Source organism: Erinaceus europaeus, chromosome 2 (genome assembly GCF_950295315.1).
Source record: "Erinaceus europaeus chromosome 2, mEriEur2.1, whole genome shotgun sequence".
NCBI classification, from domain to species: Eukaryota; Metazoa; Chordata; class Mammalia; order Eulipotyphla; family Erinaceidae; genus Erinaceus; species Erinaceus europaeus.
Window position 1 is genome coordinate 77135799 of NC_080163.1, and position 20345 is coordinate 77156143.

General features: G+C 40.7%; 1 long non-coding RNA gene across 3 annotated transcripts in view; it reads left to right on the forward strand.

Annotated features, from left to right (window-relative positions):
* LOC132535839 (uncharacterized) overlaps positions 1-20345 on the forward strand; it is a 611211-nt gene that overhangs the window by 68086 nt on the left and 522780 nt on the right. The gene's annotated exons all lie outside the window — the stretch shown is intronic.

The following is a 20345-nucleotide window of genomic DNA, read 5'->3' on the forward strand; positions in this document are numbered from 1 at the left end:
TCTCTCCATTTCTCTCTGTCCTGTCCAACAACGACAACAACAATAATAACTACAACAATAAAACAACAAGGGCAACAAAAGGGAATAAATAAATTAAATAAATATTTTTAAAAAATTAGATTTGATGGTACTATGTACTACAAACATCTCTTTCCATTAGTTTTTTTTTTTTAGTGATTTACAAAATTATAAGATAATAGGGGTATAATCCCAAGCCACTCCCATCATCAGACTTCTGTGTCCCCATACTGTTCCATCAGAAACTGTAATAGTTGTCCCAAGGCCACAGATACGGATTGACTTAATATCTATCTGTCTGTATCTTTATCTATCTATATTATCTGAGGTTTTTTGAATCATTTTTTCCCATGGTACTGCCTTCACTTCCTTTCTAAGTCACTCTTTACACTTATTACTACTTCTGAATGTCCTTCCTTTTTCCTCTTCTCTCTCAGGTAAGTAAAATAGTGCCTGATTTCCTGATTTTCTAGATTCAGCTCCTTTTCATTGATAGTGTATAAAAATAGATTTGGGGGGACCTACTCTCTGCACTGATCCAGATTTCTGGTCTTAGCCCGAAATCTAACACAATCCTCCCAGTCAATATTTTTAGCTTACCTAAATGTTAGCTGTCCAGTCCAGGCAAAAAATTGTAAAGTCACAGGTCCATCAGAATATAAATAAAATAGACTTCCTAGCTTCTTTCAACACGAAGACCCCAAATTTCATCTACTCTACTCTTACCTGTAGGTTCATAATTATTTAAAAAAAAAATCTGCTTTATATCTTAATGCTTTTCAGCCACCAAGTTGTAGATGCTGCCATGACTCCAACCTGACTTCTTTATGCAGACAACCTCACCAAGGTGTCCTGGAACCTTACCTCCCCAGAACTCTACCTGACTAGAGAAAGATAGAAACAGACTGGAGGTGTGAATCAAATGGTCAACACCCATGTCCAACAGAGAAGCAATTATAGAAGCCAGACCTCCCACTTTCTTCACTCCATAAAGATCTTTGGTCTATACTCCCAGAGGTATAAAGAATAGGGAAGCCTCTAATGGAATGGACAGGATACAGAACTCTGGTGCTTGGAGTTGTATGAAATTGCACCCATCTTATCCCACAATTTTGCCAATCATTATTAAATCACTAATAAAATAAATTAAAAGAAAAATATTCCTGGTGATAAATGTTTCAGGTCCCCGTGGAATTGTTACAGAGCCGTCTGTTCATCATCTCTTAACTTTAACCCCCTTGGGGGTTATGCATCAAAATTATTTTTAGGGTGCAAAAGGAAGGAGTTTGGGTTTCTGTAATTACTTATTTTCTGCACATAGGCATTGGCAGGTTGATCCGTATCCCCAGACTGTTTCTGTTTTTTCCTAGTGGGACTGGGCTCTAGAGAGGTGAGGTCCTAGGACATGTTGGCAAGGTCATCTGGCCAGGGAGGTCAGGATGGAATTGTAGTAGCATCTGTAACTTAGTTGTAGAGCCTACAGTGCTTCTATAGATGTCTCAGCTGAAGTTTGATGAGGTTTGTTAAATCTGATTGTTGTCTATTTTTGTTGTTTTGAGGGAGAGTGTGTGTGTCCACAGTTACTCCAAGGTCATGCCTCCCAGAATTCTCTCTTCCATTAGTTTGTAAATACTAGTGGAATTTTGTTGGCTATGTAGTATTTTTGTTGAAATAGATATACTATATGAATATGCAGGCATCCCTTGAACTTAATGTACATATCTGTTATTGATTCAATAGTTCCTACTTTATGTTAACTTTTAAAAAATATTTATTTATTCCCTTTTGGTGCCCTTGTTGTAGTTATTATTGTTGTTATTGATGTCATTGTTGTTGGATAGGACAGAGAGAAATGGAGAGAGGAGGGGAAGACAGAGAGGGGCAGAGAAAGATAGACACCTGCAGACCTAGTTCACCACTTGTTAAGCGACTCCTCTGCAGGTGGGGAGCCAAGCTCGAATATGGATCCTTCCCCTGTCCTTGCCCTTTGCGCTGAAGCCACTGCACTACAGCCCAACTCCCTATGTTAACTTTTTATGCTTTTTACATTTAGTGATTTGGCATACATTTAAAAAAGAATAAGGTAGCTTAAAACTGTATGTATGCTTCTATAGTATTAGTTAAGCTTCTTTTTCTTCTAGCGTTTGCTCTTCTTCCGTAGCCAGTCAACAGCGTCAGGTTGAGCCTGATGTAAAGTTTCGAGACCTCCTTTGAATCTGAAGAGGTGGCAGTCGTTGACTATGTGGGTCATAGTCTGTCTGTAGCCGCAGGGGCAGTTCGGGTCGTCTTTGGCTCCCCAGCAATGGAACATAGCGGCGCACCGGCCATGGCCTGTTTGATAGCGATTGAGGAGAGCCCAATCATAACGTGCTAGGTCAAAGCCGGGTTGACGCTTGCAGGGGTCTGTGATGAGGTGTTTGCTCTTTACCTCAGCTGACTGCCAACTCTGTTTCCAAGAGTCTGGAACAGAGAAGGTCAGTGTAGGCGTAGGGGACCAGATTGGGTGACGAGACGTCAAGCGTTGGACAGGGTGGGCGAAGATATCTGCGTATATTGGCAGGTCCCGTCGTGCGTAGACGTGGGAAGTGAACTTAGATGATGCCGCATCCCGACGAATATCTGGCGGGGCGATGTTGCTAAGAACTGGCAGACATGGAACCAGGGTGGAACGGATGGTTCCAGAAATTATCCTCATGGAGGAATATAATTTGGAATCGACCAAGTGGACATGGGGGCTATGGAACCATACTGGGGCACAGTATTCTGCAGTGGAATAGCATAATGCCAGAGATGATGATCGTAGTGTGGAAGCGCTCGCGTCCCATGAGGAGCTGGCCAGTCTTGCAATGATGTTATTCCTCGCGCCCACCTTTGCTGCAGTTTTTATGAGATGTTCGTGAAATGACAGAGTGCGATCGAGAGTAACGCCAAGATAGACTGGCTGGGCTTCATGCCAGATTCTCGTATCGCCAAGCTGCACATTAAGCTCACTCGAGGCCGAGGCATGGTGTAGGTGGAAAACAGATGATACCGTTTTTTGCAGTGCTAGGGATTAGTCGCCATTTTTTACAGTAATCAGATATCAGAGACATGTCTTTCGTGAGTGTTTCCTCGAGGATGTCAAACTTGGATGCCTGAGTTGCACAGCAGATGTCATCCTTGAAGAAGTTTCTGGAAGGTCATTGATGTAAATATTAAATAGCAGAGCCCTGGGGGAGGCCACTTGAGACAAGTCTCCATCTGCTAGACTTGTCACCCAGATGCACCCGGAATCTTCTGTTTTGGAGAAGAAACGATATAGTGTTGGCCACCCATGGAGGCAGGCATCTTGAGATCTTGACTAGGAGACCACGGTGCCAAACCGTGTCATAGGCTGCTGTGAAATCAACAAAGACAGCACCCGTCTTTAAATTCTTCTGGAATCCATTTTCAATGTAAGTTGAGAGGGCCAGGGCTTGTTCGCAGGTAGATATTCCTGGGTGGAAACCAGCTTGGGCGGGTGATAGGAATTTCTCTGTAAGATGAGAAATACGTGACAGAAGCAGCCTCTCAAGGAGTTTGTAACACACGGAGAGGAGAGAAATTGGTCTATAGCTGGCAGCCAGTGTTGGGTCTTTCTTTGGTTTCAAAACTGCTATAATCTTCGCACGATGCCAAACTTTGGGCATAGATTCAGATTCCAAGATGTGGGACAGGAATGAAGCGAGCCACTTCTTTGCCGCGGGGCCCAGGTTAAGAATGAGTTCTGGGGTGATGTTATCATAGCCAGCAGCTGTTCCCGGTTTAACCCTCTTCAAAGCGTCTTCCAGTTCAGACAGTGTAAAGGGAGAGAGTTTTGGAGATGGACAAGATAACCGGAAGTGGGATGACCACTCATGGGAAATTTCTCTTTTCCAGACTGGATCGATCTTAGCACGTCCAACTTGAGTTAGGTGACTGGCCACTGAGTTTGGAGATATGGGAGGATGGGAGACGGGAGGGGGTTGGCTACCGGCACCCAGACTATGAAGAAGCTTCCAGGCCTTCCTACTTGAGTGGGTGAAGTTCAGACTTTCCGTGAGTTGTTGCCAGCGGGCTTGGTGTGCTGCATCCAGGGAGGCAATGAGATGGTCAGCCACATCTGGGTCATCCGACTCATCATACTGCTTTAGTAGTTGCTCGCATTCAGCATCAAGACAAGGCATATAGTTAGCACGTCTCCCAGGAGGAATGGCTTGGGAAGCTGCTTTGAAGATGGCTTGGCAGAAGCGCCCGTAGGAATCTTCAGAGGGGATAGAGTTCATTGGAATTGCAGGAATAGATTTGTTGGTAAGATCACTGAACAGACGCCAGTTTGCTTTCTGAAAGTTCCATCTTAGTTTCTCCAAGCACAGAATCAGTGGGAGCTGGAGACCAATGTGGATGATAGCTGGGCGGTGATGACTGTGCGGGAAGATCTTGAGAACATGTCTCGTAGCGGGAAAGTCTTGGCTGTTGACTGTGCTAATCCAGCACAGGTCGGGTGACGAGTCTTTATTCCATCTAGCACTGTGAAAAGAGCCTGGCTGTTTGGGATCATATAATAGGGAGAGGTCATTCGCTGAAGCCCAGTCGGCTAAGATAGAGCCGTCAGCACAAGTGGAGGAATATCCCCAGTCTTGGTGATGACTATTAAAGTCTCCAACGTAAACGGCTGGGTGATTCGGGCTAGGCAGGACCTCATTATCCCATGAGGCACTGGGAGGCTTATATACGTTGACGAGCTGAATAGTTCCAATAGTAATGGAGTCGTAGAAGGTCGAAGAGGCCGTATGGTAAACGTCCGCAAGACACGATTTGGCGTAGATGGCTCAGCCGTGTTTAGGATGGAGATTATAGCATATTAAATTAAATCCACTGATGGTGAATCGAGCAGCTTCATCGACTGCTATATGTGTTTCTTGTAGGCAGATAACATCTGCCTGATGCTGTATCACCAATTGACCAATAAGAACTCGCTTGGCAAAGGACAGCCCCTCAACATTAAGTTGGAGGACTGGAAGAGCAGGACCAACAGCTTGAAAGCTGTCAGGAGCTGCTTGTTGCTGGCTTTGAAAGTGACTGGGATCCATGTGGATTCAGTCGGCTAGGAAGGATCGTCAGTTTCCCCAATTAATGGGTACTCACGAGATGCACCATGGGAAGGTCGATCCAATGCAGGTGGGGAGCCGAGCTCGAATCTGGATCCTTCCTTCCCCTGTCCTTGCCCTTTGCGCTGAAGCCACTGCACTACAGCCCAACTCCCTATGTTAACTTTTTATGCTTTTTACATTTAGTGATTTGGCATACATTTAAAAAAGAATAAGGTAGCTTAAAACTGTATGTATGCTTCTATAGTATTAGTTAAGCTGAGAAAGATAGACACCTGCAGACCTGCTTCACTGCCTATGAAGCTACCACCCTGCAGGTGGGGAGCCGGGGGCTCTAACAGGAATCAGGGATCCTGATGCTGGTCCCTGCGCTTGTGCCATGTGTGCTCAACCCGCTATGCCACCACTCGGCTCTCAACACATAACTCTAAAGATCATAAAAGTTAATAATCTCTCATGTAGAATTTTTCAAGTGAGTGGTTCTACTTGGGATGCCTGCTCTGCCTGGCATTCTAAGACCCAATTTCTTCATTCTGGATGTTCTGACATTCCCTTAGGCAAGGTTCTTACCCTTTTGTTTTGCTAGCACAGCATTTGATAGTCTTCAAATCATGACTGTAGAAGCCTTCCCAGAATAATGATTTTTAATGAATAAAAGAGGATGCACAAGATTATAAAAAAACCAATTGTAATGACATGTGTTAAAAAATGCAAAGACTACTTCCCCCAGTCCTGGAACCCTTGGATAGGGCCCACTTTCCCATATGCCTCTCCCAATCCATATCAAATAATATTGCATCTGCCGATCACAACCTAATCAACGCAATGATTGCTACCTCAACATGCTTCACTTCAGACTGTGTCCAGAGACTTCACATGTGGAATGACAACCCTTCAGCTTCATTACTCAGGTGAGACCTTTCCTTTCATAGTATACTCTAATTCCATCTCAGGTGGTTCACTTTCTAACAAAGTCCCAAAACCTAGATATACACCAGTTTCTGTGAGAGAGAGCATATCTTCACACGTATCCATAAACTACTGCAAAATATATACCTGAAAGCAGAAGTACACTAGAGTTTTCAGTGAGTACCCCCCTAACACTTCCTCTCCACTATTCCAAGCTTTGGGTCCAGGATTGCTCAACAATTTGTTTGGCTTCGTATGTTAACTCTCTTTTCAGTCACCAGGTTCCAGATGTCATCAGGATGCCGGCCAGGCTTCCCTGGACTGAAGACCCCACCAATGTGTCCTGGAGCTCAGCTTCCCCAGAGACCCACCCTACTAGGGAAAGAGAGAGGCAGACTGGGAGTATGGACCAACCAGTCAACGCCCGTATTCACCGGGGCAGCAATTACAGAAGCCAGACCTTCCACCTTCTGCAACCCACAATGACCCTGGGTCCATGCTCCCAGAGGGATAGAGAGTGGGAAAGCTATCAGGGGAGGGGGTGGGATATGGAGATTGGGTGGTGGGAATTGTGTGGAGTTGTACCCCTCCTACCCTATGGTTTTGTTAATTAATCCTTTCTTAAATAAAAAAGAAAAAAATGCAAAGAAAAAATTTTCTATATAATACAAGTGATTCCTTATGTGTGCATTAAATAAAATTATCTGGTATGAGGTCCATTAATCCTTATTTAAAACTGGAGAAATTAATTGCTATTTTGAGGTATCTTCAACATCAGGAATAGTATATGAGACTGGTGTGTTCTGTATATCAAGAAGTTAAAGGTACAAATACTGAAGTTATATTCTTACATTCCTAGTTGGGAAATTTTTATATATATTAGAAGTTAATGGAAAGAAAGTTGCATATTTAGCCATTCAAATTTATGGGCCTACCTGGATTATACCACAGACCCCTTGGTTATTCAAAAATTCCTGTCCCAGGCCTATAAATTAATCTTCATGGTCAAAGCTGCACAGCAGATATAACCATGTTCTTTCTGTATTGTTGGAGAAAGAAAGAAAACACTAAGTGTAACAATTTTTTTTTTTAACCAGAGCATTATTCAGCTCTGACTTATGGTAGTGCAGGGAATTGAACCTGAGACTTTGGAGCATCAGATGCAAGAGTCTTTTATATATATAACAACCATACCTTATTGTTAAGGGAAAAAATAGTATTAGGGAGTAAGGGAAAAATGTTTTTAGCTGGTTTGCCAAATTCCCAGAAAGGAGGAGGAATGGACTTGGGTGAAAACCACAGTCAGACACAGTGTACTGCAGTCTAAAACCCCATGGAGGCTCATTGTGTCCAGATAACTCTAATTCCACACAAATCATGCCATTAGCAGTTCCAGCTGACCTCCACTAATTGCCCCTTGGGCTCAGTTGGTATGTTGTTCAAGTTAGGCAGAGATATTTCTTACAGGTCTTTTGTAAAAATAGAAAATGAACAATTGCTGGAATACAAACACACCTCAAGAGATATTGCCTATTGGTTCTATTCGTAATGAAGTAAAAGTCTCAGTAAAGCAATTTACAGGGATTTGTTTGGTTTCCTGGTACTTATAAAAGGTAACGTTTACATTATACCATAATAGTCTATTAATGTGAAATAATATCTTTCTTCCTTCCTTCCTCCCTCCGTCTTCCTTCCTTCGTTCATTCCTTACTCTCTCTCCCTTTCTTCTCTCTCTCTTTCTTTCTTTCTTCCTTTTTCTCTCTCTCCCTTTCTTTCTCTTTTTTTTCTCTCTTGCCTTTTTGGTTATCTCTAGGGTTTGGTACTAAGCCACTGCTCCTGTTGCCATGATTTTCGATTTTTTGGATAGGACAGAGATAAACTAAGAGGGTAGCGTAAGATAGAGGGGGAGAGAGAAAGACACCTGCAGTCCTGCTACATCGCTTTTGAAGCCACCCACTTCCTGCAGGTGGAGCCCAGGGCTCAACCTGGATTTTTGCACAAGCCCTTGCACTTCTTACTATGTGCTCTTAACCAGATATGCCACCGCCCTGCCCCCGAAATAGCGTTTTCTTTTTTTTAAAAAGGGGTCGGAGCCTGAATGACAACTTGGAAATAACACCTGTCATGAGCTCTAAAAAAAAAAATCATATTACGACCTGAGATTCTTTGGAGAGGGTAGGATATCTAGCATATCTGTGAAAGGGTGAATGAGGGGTGGTCAGGGTAACACCAAAAAAAGGAGACCTATAACCCACTCTTGGGCTGGCAAACAGTTTACAATTAGTGTAAGCATCTTAAAGATTTGAACTTCTGAGAACCCTTTATGCCATATATACAATAAAAAGTGTTACTGCACCTATTAAAGAGTGCAGCATAAGCTGAACACATGTTTACAATATAATTCACTCTGGTTTTTCCTGAGTAACTAGGTTCCTTAAAGTCAATGAAACGACTTCCAGAGGTGTGGCTATAGAGTGGCAGCAGCCAGCCTTCACTCTGCCTGCAGGAAGTTCTGAAAGGTCTCCTATAAACAGTCAGACCACTATAAATATGACATCTATCAGAACACTCTAAAAATCTACAAGAATGGCATTTAAAATATCTTCAATCTTTGATATCAATAAATGTCAATGGCCTGAATTCACCTATTAAAAGGCAGAGTAAGAAGATGGATCAGAAAACACAACCCATATTATGGGATGATCTCACTCTCAGGCCGAAGTTGAAAAACAAGATTAGAAAAGAAAACACAAGTAGAACCTGAAATGGAATTGGAGTATTACACCAAAGTAAAAGACTCTGGGGTGGGTGGCTGGGTGGGGAGAATACAGGTCCATGAAAGATGATGAATGACATAGTGGGGGTTGTATTGTTAAATAGGAATCTGGGGAATTTTATGCATGTACAAACTATTGTATTTACTGTTGAATGTAAAACATTAATTCCCCAATAAAGAAATAAATTATTAAAAAAAAGCAACCCAACCCAACAATATGGACGATTTCCTAGATTCCTACGAACTTACAAAATTAAATAAAGAGGAACTAGATAATAAGAACAGGATCATCACACCTAATGAAATTAAAACAGTTATCAAAAACATTCCCAAGAATAAAAGTCCTGGACCAGATGGTTTTACACATGAATTCTACAAAACCTTCAAAGAAGAACTAATACCTTTACTTTTAAAAGTTTCCAAGAAGACTGAAGACACTAGAATACTCCCTTCCAGCTTCTATGAAGCCACCATCACTTTGATACCAAAAGCAGACAGGGACACAACCAAAAAAATAAAAATAAAAACAAAAACAACAACAAAAAAAAACCCTACAGACTAATATCTCTGATGAACATAGATGCTAAAATATTAAACAAAATTTTAGCCAACCGGATACAGCAGTATATAAAAAAGATTGTTCATCATGGCCAAGTGAGGTGTATCCCAGGGATGCAAGGCTGGTTCAATATAAGTAAATCAATCAATGTGATCCACCACATCAATAAAAGTAAGACCAAAAACCACATGGGCATATCAATAGGTGCAGAAAAAGCCTTTGACAAAGTACAACATGGCTTTGTGATCACAACACTACATAAATGGGAATACATGGAAAATTCCTGAAGAGTGGAGTCTCTATATAGCAAACCTACAGCCAATATCATACTCAATGGTGAAAAACTGGAAACATTTCCCGTCAGATCAGGTACTAGACAGGGCTGTCCACTATCACCATTACTATTCAACATAATGTTGGAAGTTCTTGCCATTGCAATCAGGCAGGACCAAGCAATTAAAGGGATACAGATTGGAAGAGAAGAAGTCAAACTCTCCCTATTTGCAGATGACATGACAGTATAAATAGAAAAACCTAAGAATCCAGCAAGAAGCTTTTGGAAACCATCAGGCAGTACAGTAAGGTTTCAGGCTACAACATTAACATTCAAGGGTCAGTGGCATTCCTCTATGCAAACACTAATGTAGAAGAAGTTGAAATCCAGAAATCAATTCCTTTTACTATAGCAATAAAAATAATAAAATATCTAGGAATAAACCTAACCAAAGAAGTGAAAGACTTGAATACTGAAAATTATGAGTCACTACTCAAGGAAATTAAAAAAGACACAAAGAAGTGGAAAGATATTCCATGTTCATGGGTTGGAAGAATTAACATTATCAAAAAGAATATACTACCCAGAGCCATATACAAATTTAATGCTATCCCCATCAAGATCCCAACCACATTTTTTAGGAGAATAGAACAAATGCTACACATGTTTATCTGGAACCATAAAAGACCTATAATTGCCAAAAAAAATCTTGAAAAGAAAGAACAGAAGTGGAGACATCACACTCCCAGATCTCAAATTGTATTATAGGCCCATTGTCATCAAAACTTCTTGGTACTGGAACATGAATAGACACACTGACCAGTGGAATAGAATTGAGAGCCCAGAAGTAAGCCCCCACACCTATGGACATCTAATCTTTGACAAAGGTGCCCAGACTATGAAATGGGGAAAGCAGAGTCTCTTTAACAAATGGTGTTGGAAAAAATGTGTTGAAACATGCAGGAGAATGAAACTGAACCTCTATATTTCACCAAATACAAAAGTGAATTCCAAGTGGATCAAACTTGGATGTTAGACAAGAAACTATCAGATATTTAGAGGAAAATATCGGCAGAACTCTTTTCCACATAAATTTTAAAGACATCTTCAATGAAATAAATCCAACTGCAAAGAAGACTAAAGCAAGTATAAACCTATGGGACTACATCAAATTCAAAAGCTTCTCTGCACAGCAAAAGAAACCAATACTCAAACCAAGAGACCCCTCACAAAATGGGAGAAGATGGTCAGTAATCAGAGGCTTTACATGCCTTACATCAGATAAGAGTTTAGTAACCAAATATATAAAGAGCTTGCCAAACTCAACCACAAGAAAACAAATAACCCTATCCAAAAACGGAGAGAGGACATTGACAGAATATTCACTACAGAAGAGATCTGAGAAACACATAAAATCAATGCTCCAAATCTTTTATTGTCAGAGACAATAAAGACAACAAATAAAGACAACAATGAGATACCACTTCACTCCTGTGAGAATGTCATACATCAGAAAAGATAGCAGCAATAAAAGCTGGAGAGGTTGTGGTGTCAAAGGAACCCTCCTGCACCACTGGTGGGAATGAAAATTGGTCCAACCTCTGTAGAACTCTCAGAAGGTCAGAAATGGACCTACCCTTTGATCCTGCAATTCCTCTCCTGGGGATATATCCTAAGAAACCCCAAACACCCATCCGGAAAGATCTGTGTACACATATATTCTTAGCAGCACAATTTGTAATAGCCAAAACCTGGAAGCAACCCAGGTGTCAAACAACAGATGAGTAGCTGAGCAAGTTGTGGTATATATACACAATGGATTACTACTTAGCTATAAAAAATGGTGACTTCACTGTTTTCAGCTGACCTTGGATGGACCTTGAAAAATTCATGTTAAGTAAAATAAGTCAGAAACAGAAGGATGAATATGGTTGTAGACATGGGCCAACCATCACCTCTACAACTATCTGTCCACATTTATAAAAACTTGCCACTTCTTTTTCTGATTCAATCCTCTCTTCCCCTCTAAACCACTCATAACATTGTAGCTACCTCCATATGTCCCTCTCCCTTTCCTTCTCTCTCTGGGTGCTGATGGAGCTGGAGTGCAGAGTCCTCTTATCTTCAACCTATCACTTCTCCTCCACTGGGAGTATGGATCAAGGTTGTTTATGGGAGCAAAGGGTAGGAGTTCTGGCTTCTGTAGCTGCTTCTCCGCTGAGCATGGGCGTTGACAGGTCATTCCATACCCCCAGCCTGTTTCTATCTTTCCCTAATAGACCAGAGATCTGGAGGAGGCATTGAAGTTTTACAGGGTAATTTTAGTAGGAGCTGAGTAGCTTTCCAGTGAGGAAAGGGATAGGAAGGAGTGCTCCCACATCCTCAAGTGAGGTGTCCACACTGAGCAAGAACTGGGGAATTTATGCAGAGCTTCTTATCTCTTTGGTATAGGTGGAGGTTTCACAGGTTGCACCTATATTTAACCAGTCACCACTTGGTATGATATCTCTGACTGATTCATGAAAACCTTAAGCTCTGCCAACAGGTAGTATGGCAACTTCTGCAGTTTCATGAGTGTTATCTGCTTGACTGTTTGGAACATCTTGAGCGTGATGTCTCCTGATGACATGGACACCAAAGAGCTTTTGGACTTCTTCCCGGGGCCCCTCTCCCTGCCTGCTGCTACTATGCCTTTCTGTCTCAGTTCCAGAAATAGAACCTAGAACTTCATGCTTACAGGTCCTGTATTCTACTACTGAACTGTTGCTCTGATTGAGTGGTGATTCAGTGTACATTTTTTTTTTGGGGGGGGGTCTGGAAAGTGGCTTAAACTGATATGCTTCATCAGAAATTCCTTTAGACTTTGCATTCTGATCTTTTCCTGAGCTAGTGATAATGTGTTACCATATTCCTGCATGATGCTGGGCAAGAGTAAGTCACAACTGACAAATCCTGAGGGTAAACAGTGGATGCTCTTCAGTGTCTTCTTACAGTTATTTGGAATCTCACCAGAAGAAAGAAAGTGATGATCCTTTCACAGCAACATCCTCATCAACTGGCAATTAATTTTAGTTCAAAATCTCAGATAATCTTCAGGCCCAATCTGTATGTTTTCAGCTATGTATTAAATGGTGGTAAGTCATACAGCTGCTCCGCTCTTTACTTTCTGTACAGTAGCTAATAGATTACACAAGCTTTTCTTCTTTGCATTAGATAATTTTTACCCAACTGTATATTATTCCAAATCTTTTGAGAATGTGTAAGCTAGTCTAGGTTAAGCTACCATATTCAATCAGTTATCTGCATTAAATACATCTTCAACTTAACAATATTTTCAGCTCCTAATGGATTAATCCAGATGTAGTTCTATTGAAGATTAAGGAAATAAGATATTCAGAATAATTCAATACAATTTTGAAGCACTGTCCTTTCCATGGAAGTATTTAAAATAAGCAGTAGCTATACCTTCCACTATTTTCTTCTAACCTAAGTACAAAGGCATACATTGAAAATTCATCAGCTGGGAGTCTGGCAGTAGCACAGCGGGTTAAGCGCACATGGCGCAAAGTGCAAGCCCCGGCATAAGGATCCTGGTTCGAGCCCCGGGCTCCCCACCTGCAGGAGAGTCGCTTCACAGGAGGTGAAGCAGGTCTGCAGGTATCTTTCTTTCTCTCCCCCTCTCTGTCTTCCCCTCCTCCCCCCATTTCTCTCTCTTCTATCCAACAATGAAGATAGCAATAATAACTACAACAATAAAACAACAAGGGCAACAAACTGGAATAAATAAATAAATAAATAAACATAAAAAAAAAAAAGAAACTTTCTCAGCTGAGTTAACACAATGTGGAACATCCCTGTAGACATCGTTGCCATATTGACTTTTTCCCAGGCTTCCTGACCAGGCCCTAAGAGGGATATTCACATCAGGGCTGATCATAATAAACCCTTTCTTGGGAGGGTTTCTTTTCCAACCCTGGTGGAAGCCTGCTCTTGTTTTTTTTTTGCAGTTACTATAGGAGCAGCCTTGTTGCAAGGGCAACTCCAATCACTAAAACAAATACATGCAAAGAGCAGAGAACCAGATTTTAGCCTTCAGGATTTCAGACATCATGGAATGAAAACAATCTGTGCAATTTAAATAAAATAAATCCCAATGTCCCCAATGGAAGTGTGTGTGTTTATTTTTAGGCTACAGGCACCACCACCACCCAGGCTGCACAGACTGGATGTTCAGAGTGGAGTGTTTGTGCCATTGTCCCACAGCAGGTTTGATGTCCAGAGCAATCCCAAGTTGGATCAGAGGAGGATGGAAACTAATCAGGCCATGGGAGAGAGGGGTGTCATTCAAGCCTCTGAAAGACCCATTCTGCTCCCTAAGCACCCAGATCACCTGTACCTGCATCCTGTCAAGCATGACTGTCAGAAAGGTATTTATAGACTAGTTTGCTTGGCCTCTGTTCACAGTCCATCCTAGGGGGTGCTTCATCCATGCACCCTGCAGGGCTGGGTGTGTACGTGCAGTTATGGGTTAGTCTGGACAAGCTGGCTTAGTCCCAGAAGTCATCAAACCTTTAGAGTACAAAGCACAAGGCAACATGTTGGGGGTGGCCCACACCATGATGGGAAGCAGAGAGCTGGAGGCCAATTACTTGTCAAAGCAGCACAACGCCAGAGGGACCACCAGGCCAGTTCCAAAGGCTGTGCAAACTAGACAGTGCAGGAAAGCATCCCTGGCTGACCTTTTACTTTGTAAAATGTGCCTGATAATATCACAGTCCCAAAGTGGTTTTAAAACATTAGTTTTTTTTTTATCTAATTATGTCATAATTTACCTTTTCTATTATTTGTGAACATTTTAAAATAGCATTACTATTTAAGATCAATAGATTATGTTTGGAGGCAGTTTTTATTATTACAGGAAAACTGTGCAGAAAGCACAGAGATTTCCCATATACTGCTCCTTCCTTCACTTTTCTCTGTTAATATCTTGCATTAGTGTAGCAAGTACATATGCTATGACTTAACCAATCTATAGATAAATATTATCGAATTCAGAGTTTACATTTGAGTTCACTCTGTATTGTATTGCTCTATGGGTTTTGACAAATGCAAAATATCCAGGGTTATTGCTGGGCTCAGTGCCTAAACCACTGAATCCACTGCTCTTGGAGGCCATTTTTTCCCCCTTTTGTTGCCTTTGTTGTTGTAGCCTTGTTGTGGTTATCATTGTTATTGTTGATGTGTTCGCTGTTGGATAGGACAAAGAAAAATGGAAAGAGGAGGGGAAGACAGAGAGGGGGAGAGAAAGACAGACACCTGAAGACCTGCTTCACTGCCTGTGAAGCGACTCCCCTGCAGGTGGGGAGCCTGGGGCTCGAACGTGGATCCTTATGCTGGTCCTTGGGCTTTGCGCCATGTGTACCTAACCCACTACCGTCCGACCCCCAGTTTTGTCTTTTAAGAATGCCATATATATTGGTATGCCAGAATATGTAGCCTCGGATTGATTCTTTTCACTTAGCATTATGCAGTTAGGGCTTCTTCATGCCATTTTTGGTCTTGATAGGTTTTTTTTTCTTAAATTACTGAATAACATTTATTTACATGGATGTACTACAGTGTGCTTATCCATAAACCTGTTGAAGGATGCTTGCTGCCTCAAAGACTATATATATAATCATTATTACTTTTTTTTTAACCAGAGCATTTCTGTGCTCTGGTGTGGGGAATTGAACCTGGGATTTTTGATCCTCAGGCATAAGAGCCTCTTTGTATAACCATTATGCTATCTACGCCCACCCAAAGACTATTTTCTTTACCCAAAGGAAGCATAAACACCTGTCAGAAGATATCTATGTATACCTATGTTCATAGGAGAACAATTTGTAAGAGCCAAAATGTGGAAGCAGACCATATGTCCCATGACACATGAGTGGGGAAAAAGCACCACAACTGTGGTATATATACATGACAAAATACTACTCAGTTGTTAAAAATGATTATGTTATCTCTTTTGCATTATCTTGGATGGAACTTGAAGACAACATATTAAGTAAGATAAACCTAAAAGAGAAGGACAATTATCATATGATCTCACTTATAAGTAGGACTTAGTACATAAATAGAGACAAGGAAGGAGAACACAAAGCAAAATGTGGACTGGGCATGGTGTATTGCATCAAAGCAAAGGACTCAAGAGAAGGAGGAGAGAGAGGAGTGTAACTTAGAGGTCCTGATACATAGTGAAATTGTACCCATGTGTCAATGGCTACACTGTAAACCATTAACCCCTTCAATAAAAATTATTTTTAAAAAGGAAATTGTATTTCTCAATTGCCTATAAGTACTTATCAATAAACTGTTCAGTGTCCTAGGTGTTTAATTATTATATCTTACAGCCCCCTGTAATGAGTATTTTAAATAATCCTCTTACCATCTTCAATGAGACAGAGGCTATTATTATTATTATTATTATTATTATTTATAGAAAGAAAACATTGACAAAACTATAGAATAAGAGGGGTACAACTCCACACAATTCCCACCATCAGAACTCTGTATTCCATCCCCTCCACTGATAGTTTTCCTATTCTTTATCCCTCTGGGAGTATGGACCCAAGGTTATTGTGGGGTGCAGAAGGGGGAAGTTTTGGCTTCTGTAATTGCTTCCCTGCTGAACATAGGTATTGACGACAGAGATAGAGGCTTTTAATTCCTTGTCTATAAAATGTAATGTAGTCCCCTCATCTCCAGGGCTGTACTAAATAAATAAGAAGTTGATAACACAACACTTCTGTGCAGTAAGAGAGTTTGAAAGAGACTTATTCATCTCAGCTCCAACTACAAATTCTTAGATCACCCATGCTGGATTCCTTATCCTCAGTACATCCTTGTAAAGTCACCCATTCCTCCAGTAAACAACTTGTCTAATTTCTGATACTCAGAGTTCTACTCAGAGCTTCATATATGTTTCTATAAGATTAAACCACTTGTGGGTAAGCTATCCTTTAATTCCACCATATCCTAATAGCACAAATAATGTTTTTTAAGAAAACCATATCCTAGAATGTGTTGCAATGCCTAGAGTGTTGGACATAAAGTATCCTGAGCTTGATTCCTAGCACTGCATATATCAGTGATGCTCTGATTCTCTCTCACTCTCTCTCTCTATCTCAAATAAACCTTAAAAATAACTTTTAGGCTTAATTACTCAGGTTTGAAAGTTATTGTATCCCAGAACTATTTTTGGAAAAAAGAGTTCTCTCAATGTATTCTCTAAATAAATGAGTGACCATGTAGGCATTTGGGTTGATTCCATTGACTTGCCTTTCTTTATGTCTGTTGTGTGAGCAAAACCAGATAATGAGAGTTCTTTATACAAGAGGTTCCTACTTAAGAAATTCCATTGTTGCCATAATCGTATGTAACATCCCAGTTGGATTTAAATATCATTTCTGGTAATCCTATTTCAACTACCTATTTTATTAAGTCATTTTGAAAGCCCATTTGCTCCCTTTAAAATTCTATATAATAATCTGGTAAGTTTTCCTTCAATTTAGCTAGTGGAAAATCGAGAAAGTGGTTAGATCTTAACAAAAAAATAACTTGAGTAATTGGTACTTTCACATTTTCACACTTTCCACTTACAGAAGGGTAGTAAAACCCTAAGTAAATGTAGTCAAATAAGCCTCCAGCTGTGTCATTCTGCACATATAAATCATATCCTGTCAATATTCTATCAGTCAGATGGACCAAAAAGCAGTCATATGTTTACCAATTATGTATAAATATTAATAGAATATGAACAAGTAATCTGAAAGAACAGACTCTATTTTCACAAAGAGAAGTGAGAATTCCAACATGGTATTTTTTTTTTCTAACTGCCTCCAGGGTCATCACTGGGGCTTGATGAGGGAACCCTAATCCACTGCTCCCAGTGGCTATATATATATATATATATATATATATATATATATATATATATATTTTAAACTAGGTAAGACAGAGAAAAACTGAGAGAGGACAGGGAGACAGAAAGGGGGAAAGAAAGATAGATACCTGCTTCACTGCTCCTAAAGCAGACAACCCCCCTTCCATAGGTAGAGAGTGGGGGTGTGAGCCCTGGTCCTTCTACTTGGTAATATTTGCGCTTAACTGGATGCGCCGCTGCCCAGCCCCCAAGAATTCCAGCATGGCTAGGTAGAAAGAACACGCTTCTAAACGTTCATCCTCCCACCAGAGAGGAGATGCTATTTTTGGTAATCTGAGATCCTAGGTGCTACTGGAAATCATATTAGTTTATGAGGTTCATTCTTGGCCATTCATTCTTGTTTTATGTTTAATTGTCAAGAGACAAGCAAGACCGGAAGATATAGCATCTGGTATCTACTGAGTGACTTTAGGCAAGCAGTTCTCATTTCTTTAACCATGAATTAATATAGATTCCACTTGGAAAAATTATATAACTTGGTAACTTAAATATCCACAGCTATGATGAGCCTATGGGTATAGGTAAGGTTATGTGGAAATTAGTGTCTGAACTCTACTAAACTTGCTAATTCCCGACTGCATAGCTATAGGACCTAACAAGCTATTTTTTTTTTATTTATTTAAGAAAGGAGACATTAACAAAATCATAGGATGGGGTGGGGGTTATAACTCCAAACAATTCCTGCCACCCAATCTCCATATCCCATCCCCTCCCCAATAGCTTTCCCATTCTCTATCTCTTTGGGAGCATGGACCCAGGGTAATTGTGGGTTGCAGAAGGTGGGAGGTCTGGCTTCTGTAATTGCTTCCCCTCTAACAAGCTATTTAAAGTTCTCCTATTTGTTGAGAAATGAATGGATAGTTTATGGCATAAACATATAATTAAATGATTGTTAGCATTAAAAAGGGCAGACTTTTGCTGCATACTGCATGGCTGAGCTATGAACATATTAAAAGATAAAGACATTATGCCAAGACCTGGAAAGTGTAGAGCACAAACAGTACATCATTTCTCTTTAGGTATGTACTGAATTCATAGTGACAGAAATACCATAGATGTTACCGAGAGAGTAGACAAAGAGGGGGCAGGGGAGGTCATTTTTAATGAATTTAACAGGTACAGGGGTTTGTTTTTGGGATGTGAAAATTTTCTGGAGAATGTTAGTGGTGATGGTTGTTCCACAGTATGAACTTAATGCTTTGTTTTTATTTTGTACATGCTTTGTATTTGTAAAGAGTAAAAACTCTTCGTTTTTGTTTTGTACAAACCCTGAGGTTTTTTTTTTTAATTTTAAATTTATTTTAAAAAGGAGACATTAACAAAACCATAGGATAAGAGGGGTACAACTCCACACAATTCCTACCACCAGATCTTCATATCGCATCCCCTCCCCTGATAACTTTCCTATTCTTTATCCCCCTGGGAATATGGACCCAAGGTCATTGTGGGATGCAGAAGGTGGAAGGTATGGCTTTTTTTCCCCCCACTTTGGATTAAAAAGGGGAAAAAAATAGCAACTGGATAAACCTGTCTTTTCCTCCTTTGCCTGAGGAAAAGAGCTGAAATAGTATCAGCCCACATTATTAGCTCTGAAAGGAGGCAGATTACTTTTTGAACTGAAATGACCTTTTTTTAAAAGTATATATATTTATTTATTACTGGATAGAGACAGAGAGAAACTGATAGGGGCAAGGGAGGTAGAGAGGGAGAGAGAGAGAGAGAGAGAGAGAGAGAGAGAGTGATACCTGCAGCCCTGCTTCCCTACTTGTGAAGCTTTCCCCTTGCAGGAGAGAACAAGGGGCTTGAACCTGTGTCCTTATGCACTGTAATATGTGTGCTTAACCAGGTGCGCCACCACCTGGCTCACTCTGAAATGACTTTCTTATTTCAAAGTTTACAGTTCAAACTTCTCATTTCAGACCTGAGAAAACAGAAGCCTGAGGTTACATGATTAAATACTAATAGGTATCTCCATCTGCATCCTTGATTATTCAAAACACTTTTGTCAGTTGGGTATCAGGTGTCTAGATAGGGAGGCAGCAGTAGATGGAATATCATATATTGTTACAGACCAGTGATGCCAACAGAAATTATTTATGTTGCTACTAGTAAGAAACTTTTTATCCTTTTGCAAAATCAAATGGCCACCTATCTACATTTTTATTGTTTGCTCCCCAGCCCTTAAAAACCTTAGTGCTTGATATGTGGACTCTCTCAAAAGCCTAGACCAAGTAGATTAGAAGCATCCAATAGCACAGCTATATACAAGATACTGGGTACTGTACAGCAAACCACAACAAAAGGACTTTTCAAAGTTAACCCAATTACCAAATAATGTGATGATAACATTAACTATCGATTGTCTTTTTGAACCCTAAGACAGCAGGAACCTCACATCTCCACTATAGAGGCCCTACTTCCCCCAGTCCTGGAACCCTTGGACAGGGCCCACTTTCCCGTATGCGTCTCCCAATCCAAACCAAATAATATTGCATCCGCTGATCACAACCTAACCAACGCAACGATTGCCACCTCAACATGCTTCACCTCAGACTGTGTCCAGAGACTTCACATGTGGAATGACAACCCTTCGGCTTCATTACTCGGGTGAGACCTTTCCTTTTGTAGTACACTCTAATTTCATCTCAGGTAGTTCACTTTCTAACAAAGTCCCATAACCTAGATATACACAAGTTTCTGTGAGAGAGAGC